General features: G+C 36.3%; 1 pseudogene; it reads right to left on the bottom strand.

Moving 5' to 3' along the window:
* Window positions 1–709: 709 nt before the first annotated feature.
* On the bottom strand, window positions 710–1,525 carry LOC150008700 (RWD domain-containing protein 1-like; annotated as a pseudogene).
* Window positions 1,526–7,950: the final 6,425 nt, after the last annotated feature.

Genomic DNA, 7,950 nt, shown 5'->3' with positions numbered 1-7,950 from the left:
GTAGGTGCACTAATCTGCATTCCCACCAATAGTACATGAGGGTTCCCTTTTGTCCACATCCTTGAGAACATTGTTACTTGTTGATTTATAGATGATAGCCATATTGACATATGTGAGGTGGCATCTCATTGTGGTTTTTAATGTGCATTTCTCTGACGGTTAGTGATGTTGAGCACCTTTTCATATGTCTATTGGCCATCTGGATATCCACTTTGGAGAAGTGTCTATACAGGTCCTCTGCCCAGTTTTTAATTGGATTGTTTGGGAGGTTTTTTTATTTGTGTTGTATGAGTTGTTTATAAATTGTAAACATTAACCCTTTATCAAACGAATCATTGACAAATATCTTCTCCCATTCCATAGGTTGTCTTTTTGTGTTGTTGATGGTTTCCTTTGCTATGCAAAATCTTTTTAGTTTGATGAGGTCCCATTTGATTTTGTTTTTTTTCTTTAGTTTCTCTTGCACAAGGGAATATACCAGAAATAAATATTGCTAAGGAAAATGTCAGAAATTTTACTGCCAATATTTTTTAATATATTTGAAATTTTAAGGTCAGTTTATTGATTTCATTGATAAAAGCTTTCAGATGAATGTTTTCCTGAAAACTATTTTTTTTTCTTAGGAAAAAAAAAAAGGGAAATCAACACCCTCTCAGCACAGCCAGAGACGCTGTGCAATCAAGCCTCTTCTGCTGATGGGAATGGTCCATCAGTTGGTTAAGTCACTTTCTGGGTCAGAAGCATTGTAGTCTGGATCATCCCCATGCTCTTCAAGCTGCAAGTCCTCCATTTCCTGTAACAAAGACTCATCTACCTCCACAGTATTTCCAGCATCCTCCAAAAACTGGATACCAGATGTGTCAAGATTATGATTTGTTTCAAATAGCTGTTTCCCACTTAATTTATTGTTTTCCTGTTTGTTCCTTTTTCATTCATTTATTTTTAATTTCCAAGAGTTCTGCATTAAACTTGGCTTTCTAACTTAAAGTCTTGGTGGCAACAGGAGTACCATGAAATAATTGCTTTCCAGTTTCTTCTGCTTCTTTTTCTTTTTGTTTCTTCCTCTCTTGATCCACTATTTCATTTACTTTTTCTTGCACAGCTATCACTAAAGTAGCAATCATCAGCACACCAAGGTTTCTTCTGCCTGTAATGCTAATAATTTCAAAATTCCTGAGACACAAGTATCTTCTAGATTTTCCAGGGAGAATATTTCACAAAGCAGGGCTGTATCTGGGTATTTCTCACTACATGTAAACTTGAGGGTAGTCTGGACAGTTTCATCATTTTCTCCAGCCTCAGATGTCACAGTAATGGTGAAGCTGGGAGTATTTTATGATAGTACCAGGTAATGACACTCTCAAACCCCTCTTTACTCATCCCCATAAATCCTCACAGCACAGCCGTTCTGCTACTGAGAGAGAATATGAACAGGACTGGATATACAGAGGGGTAGCTAAGAGACAAGGTAGATGGATTCCAGGGCCCCCAGCTCACTGTGCTGTTCCCCACCATAATCTGTCATTGTGGCCCTCACTGCTGCCCATGGATCGTCCAGACTCCCCAGGTGGCATGCTGCAGTCAGGACCACAGCCACTTGGGGAGAGTGGGCAGCGGCCAGGTGGGCACAGGTGCAGTATCCCTATCTGGGAGGCCCAGGGCCCAAAGCAAGGCTGGGCATTCTGAGCAACAGCCCTGTGCTAGCCTCCACCTGCTCCTTAGTTCCTATGCTTTCTTCTAGGTGATTTATGGTTTTGAGTCTTACATTTAAGTCTTTAACCCATCTTTTTTCTTTTTTTCAGTGCTTTTAAAAATATTTTAAAGACTTTAACCTATTTCAAGTTTATTCTTGTGATGGTGTAAGAAGATGGTCTAGTTTCATTTTTTTGCATGTATCTGTCCTATTTTCCCAACACCATTTATTGAATAGACTGTCTTTATCCCATTGTATGTTCTTGCCTCCTTTGTCATATAGTAATTGCCCTTATAAGCATGGGTTTATTTCTGGGCTCTCTATTCTATTTCATTGATTTGTGTGTCTGTTTTTATGCTAGTATCATGCTATTTGAATTAATATAGCCTTATGGTATAGTTTAATATCAGGTAGTGTAATACCTCAACTTTGTTCTTCTTTCTCAAGATTGCTATGGCTATTGGAGGTGTTTTGTGGTTCTATACACATTTTTGGATTTGTTGTAATTTTGTGAAAAATGCCATTGGTATTTTAATAGGAATTTGGTAAAACCTATAGGTTGCTTTGGGTCATACAGACATTTTAATGATGTTAATTCTTCCTATCCATGAGCACAATATATGCTTCTATTTATTTGTATTTTCTTCCATTTCTTTCTTCAGTGTGTTATAATTTCCTGAGTACAGATCTTTTACCTCCTTAGTTAAATTTATTCTTAGATATTTTTTGATACAATTGTAAATGGAAGTATTTTCTTAGTTTCCCTTCCTGGTAGTATATAAAAATGCAACTAGTTTCTGTATATTTATTTTGTACACTGATACTTTACAGAATTCATTTATTGGTTCTAATAGGTTTTTTGGTGGGGTCTTAACTTTTCAACTATCTAGTACTCTGCAGCTTCTGAGTTTGCAACCCCTTGGAAAGAGTTCACTGTTATAGCTCTGGAACTGCTCACATTTTTAAGGTGGCTATGCAACTCTCTGAAATGTCCTTTTTGTATTGTTCTTAAAATTTAACACTCAAAGAATAAATTTTATTTCAAATTTCTTAAAGAATGTTACCTCATAATAACTGTCACACAATAACAAGATGAGCTTTGTGTTGCTTTCTAGACTGACATATAATGAATGATTCAGTGGGTCAAAGTTAGTAGAAAAAAGATTTTACTAGTCATGGCACTAATATTTAAATATTAAAGTAATCTGAAAATGACTGAAAACCAGCCTAGAGTAGTAGTTCTGCCCCATAGAAGGTTTTTCGGAGGATCAAGAGTGTTATATCAAAGACTATATAGATTAGAGAGTGCACAACGACCAGCACACAGTAAGTGCTCAAGAAATAATAGCTGAATCAGTGGTAGAGAGAAGGTTCCTCTGAGACCTCACCCAAATCTCAGATTATGGAATTTTACTGGGAGTCCATTTAGAATAAAGTCATTTAGAATACCTAACATATTGGGTACTTAGTATTTTTATTAATATTACTACTAACAATGATTGCTGCCAACCATTGAAAACTAGTATTTCTAAGACTTTATGCTAAGTGCTTTACTGCTGTCTCATGTAAATACTTATATGAGGTACGTATTAACATTCCCACTTACAGGTGAGAAAACTGAGGTTTACCTGTTCACTTGACATATGCAAGATCACACAACTAGTAAGATATAAAAATCAAGATTCAATTCAAATCTTCCTGGCTCTAAAGTCATACTTATCACCCATTATACCATTTAAAAGAACAAAATAACAGATTACCTTTTGGAGAGAAAATGGCAAATCAATGATAATTTTGAAGTAAGGCAGAAACATAGATGTCCTCAAAGATACACACTTTCACTTGAATTAGGAGGTAGGTACTATTGCTCTTCCTTGGTAAGGTCTCATGAAGGAAAGAAACCACATAGCTAGATCAGAAGGACATTTTATCTTTGCTGGGCTTCATTCTTGGAAAAAAAATGCCAGGTGAAAACCCCACTGAGGCTTCCACCTATTGTTTTAAAAGGGAGTTTGGGACTATGAACCAGAGGTCACTCTTGGGAGAATTTGCAAACTTTGGAACTTTCTTAAGTGTATTTATCTTGTTAAATTCATTTTTGCAAAGTGATCGGTTGAAAACCCACAAAGAGAAAAGGACCTGGATGCTTGTCTTCAGCAAAGAAAAGGAAGCTACTCTTTTTAACAACCAGGCTTCATGGGAGAATAAAGGAAATCTTTAATGACACAATTTGCAGTGGAAGCTTCTAAAAGAGAGAAACTTAAGTGGCCAAGCCTTGTAGCAAAAAAAAAAAAAGAAGAAGAAGAAGAAGAAGAGGAAGAAGAAGAAGGAAAAAAAAAAAAGGAAGGATAACTTAGGCAACTGGGAGCTGCTGGGACCAAGTTCAATAAGCAGAACATGTCACTGTCCTCCTGGGACACAGAGGTGACTGGCTCTCAGAGTTGCACTACAGGAATCATTCTCAATATATGGATCCCAGACCAGTATATTATCATCACCTAGGAACTCATTGGATCTACTAATGATGTAACCCCATTCCCGACCTACTGATTCAAAAACTTGGGGGATAAGATGCAGCAATTATATTTTAGCAACCTCCAGGTGATTCTGATTTATGCTAAAGTTTGTAAACTACTGCACTAGGGAATAGAATTTGGCTCATTATAGCATTTCACCTCAGGAAGTACTGTTCCCTGATACAAATTGAAAACAAAAGCAAGAAAGTAACTGTTCTGGGAAAGCAAGAGAAAAGCATTCATGTCACCAACAGGGAGAAAGAGTATAATCTATTCAGCTCAGGCTGGGCAAGAACAGATTACATGTCCTCGAGGGTGGGCTCTGGGCTGAAGCTGAAGGGTCAGCAGCATTAGTGCTCTCTCACCCTCGTCCCCACGAATCACCCCACCGCCCCGCACACATGGCCCAGACTTCACTGGAGAACACCATGCCCAGCTCAACAAAGCCTGTCTCCAGAGCAGCTGAACAATCACAGGACTTCACAACAACAAAAACTATCACAAAAGAAGCAAGGTGAATAATCCATTGTATGATCACGAGTCATCACTCTCAATAGCATCTATCTTCTATGTGTATTGCTGTACAATCCACATTTGTTTGCTCACAGTTTTAGTTGTTAACCAAAACCATGAATACTCACTATAAATGATACAAAAATAGACTTAAAAATAGTGAAACTTACCATATCGGCAATGAATTTGGCGGAAAACAACATATGTCTAAGATAAACATATGTTATTCATTCTAGTCAGGCACTTTAAAGAAAAAAAAAATTTTAATCCAGACTCTGGTTATCAATGGAATATAAGGTACTAGTTTCCTAAAACAAATACTCTCATGAACTTGTCTAAAATGTGACAAATGCTACTACCCTTAATATACTGGTAACTGTTGGTACATTCTAATGAGTTATTAAAAACAGTACATAAGTTCATGCCCAAAAACCATCTGAAACCATGATGTTTTCTTTTCTAAATTTCAATATATGAATTTTATAATTTAAATTTCTCATAACAAATAACCAATGTTCTGTCATTAAATCATATGAAATCTATTTTCAAACTTTTTCTTTTCTTCAGAGATTGAGTACACCAAAACAGGAAGAAATAGGTTAAAGCAATCCCTTTTATTGAAGAAAAAAATGCAAAGCTCTCATCTCACCATTAGCAGAAGATAATCCATGAGGTGGCAGAAAGAAAGGTAGCTAAATCATAGATAAAAGCAGACTTCCAGCTACAGAACATGATACAAATGTTAATAATGGTGGAGTGATGACAAAACTCAGTGAAAGGCTGGGAACATGAGTCACATAGATTTATACTGTGAAAGGGAAGGGGAAGTAGTCCTGGAATTCTATCCACCATAGTAATGGTAGGTGACAGACAACAGATATTTGTCATTCTCAAATGCTTACAATTTTTCTCTTTTAAAGCAATGATAACCCAGAGAAGAAACTGATATGGGAGAGGTGGTGCATCAGAGAAGCAAATTGTTCCAATTCAGTTCAAACCGTTCTCTTTCCAACCTTGCTGTATTCAGACACCTAATTATGTCACCATATGCTTTGAAAAGAACATTTTTCACAGCATTTAAAACAAGCATATGAAATATTTTTCCAGTATTATCTTTTAAATGAAGTGAAGAATTGATATAATATATAATATTTCTAATATGTAAGGGGCTTAAAGACCTTTGAAATATAACATCAGAATAGATGAATTCATAATTTTCTGACATATTTTTGCATGTTTGATTAATTAATTGGTGTCTTGAGATTATGTCATTTTATATCAAGATTTGAATGTACATGGGTTAATTTACTAGTGAATACTATTTTAATTGGATTCAAAATTGGAGTATATATCTCTAAGGATCATAACTGGTCAGAGTAGTCAAAAGTATTAATTAATACACTTCAGAATATTAATTTATTTTTCCAAATGCCTTATGATCCTCCCAAGTTCATAGATTGATGAAAGTTTTCCTCTCAACACAAACTCATACCCATACATTTGGGTGTTATAAAAGATTAGTCAGATGTAAAATGATGAAAAGTAAAAAAATTATCATAGGCGTTCTGTTATTGATTTTTAAATAAGTTTACCAAAAATGCATATATATCATAGTATCTAGGAAAAATTCAACTGTGTTTCTTGGATAGATGTCTACATTTATTTTCTATCAAAGAGAAATACATATACCAGTGTTATCAAATTAACGTATTTAAACAATGGTCTTTGTCAATCTGTTTTAGAAATATGGTATCAAATGTGCTTCAAGTAGGTTAGAAGTCAGAAAATGAGCATTCGCCTTGCCTCTTCCATTTACTACTTTTGCAACCCTGGCCAAGTTAGCATGTCCTCTATAAAATGATTCTGCACTATCCCATTGTCAAGGGTCATTGAAGTCTGAGTCTATGAAGCCTGCAGAGAGAAGAGACTGTGTCTATTTGCTGACTTTGTTGTATTTATTGAGATACTTGTCAATCACTCAAAGATCACCAAATACAAAGTATCACACACCCTTCCAGGCTACATGCAAGGGATCCTGGGCCCATTACCTTCACATAATAGTCCTGCTCCATGAGAAAATAAATAGTCCTTTATCTCCCTCCATTTTATTTTCTTGCTTTGTGTTGGTGCATAAAGACTTTTCAGTGTTATCTAGAACCAGAGAGAGGCAAAGCCTCACAAGTACTTCAGGTGGCCTACAAGGCCCTGCATAATTTGGCCACCTGCCTCCCTCCAACTTCACCTACCAAGGCTAGCAGTGGGGCTCCCCAGACTCTCCAGACTCTAATTAGAGAGGCCTTCTTGCCTCCTGCCTCAGGGCCTTGGCACATGCAGCATTCCCTGGAAGGCTCCACTTGCATGCTCCATGGGCCCACAGAGTCTTGAGCTAGTAACATGCTTTGACCTCTGTTAAAGTATCAGTTTTATCAGGGAAACTTTCCATGACCTCCAATCTATATCAGGTATGTGTATAATGAACTCTAAAGGACAGTGATCCTTACTGCATTTACCTACACTTGTAATTATGCATTCACTGATGACATTATTTCAATAATGTCTATTTTCTCAATTCATTGGTAACATCCATGAGAGTGTATAATTTGAGAATTTGCTCACCAATTCTATTATTCAAGTTCATAATTGCAAGCAACCGAAACCAATTCTGATTGATTTGGAAGACAGTAGAAATAGGAGTTAAAAGCCTCTGTCTGGTACCAAGCTGCCATTGTCTGAATCTTGACTCTGCCACTTGTCATCTCTGTGGCCTCAGACAGGTTCCTTAATACCTGTGTGTCTCAGCTTTCTCATATGTAAACTGGGATGATAAGGAGGTCTACCTCTTAGAACTGTAGGAAGGATTGAATGAGCTTATTCATGTAACTTGGTAAGAACAAAACAAAGCAAATGTTAAAGATCCAAAGAATTATAGCTATTGTTTAAGCAGAAAGTAAATGTATTAACAGTTATTTTACAGGTTATTAATATTATAGTAATAAAATATTATTAAAAGGTTATTGGATAATATTCTGATTCTGGAACAGGAATTATAGGGACAGGGAACAGATTAGGGTTTAGAGTAGATGGGGATGACTACAAAGAAAAAGCATGAGAGAATTGGAGGCCTAATGGAACCCTTCTGTATCATGTCTCCATATATTGTCAAAATGTATAGAACTATCTACCACAAAGAGTGAATCTATTGTATGCAAGTTTTAAAATGAAAGGTTA

The sequence above is a fragment of the Furipterus horrens genome, unplaced genomic scaffold (genome assembly GCF_987537825.1).
Source record: "Furipterus horrens unplaced genomic scaffold, mFurHor1.1.pri manual_scaffold_5, whole genome shotgun sequence".
Taxonomy (NCBI): domain Eukaryota; kingdom Metazoa; phylum Chordata; class Mammalia; order Chiroptera; family Furipteridae; genus Furipterus; species Furipterus horrens.
This window is presented reverse-complemented; position numbering and strand designations above follow the sequence as displayed.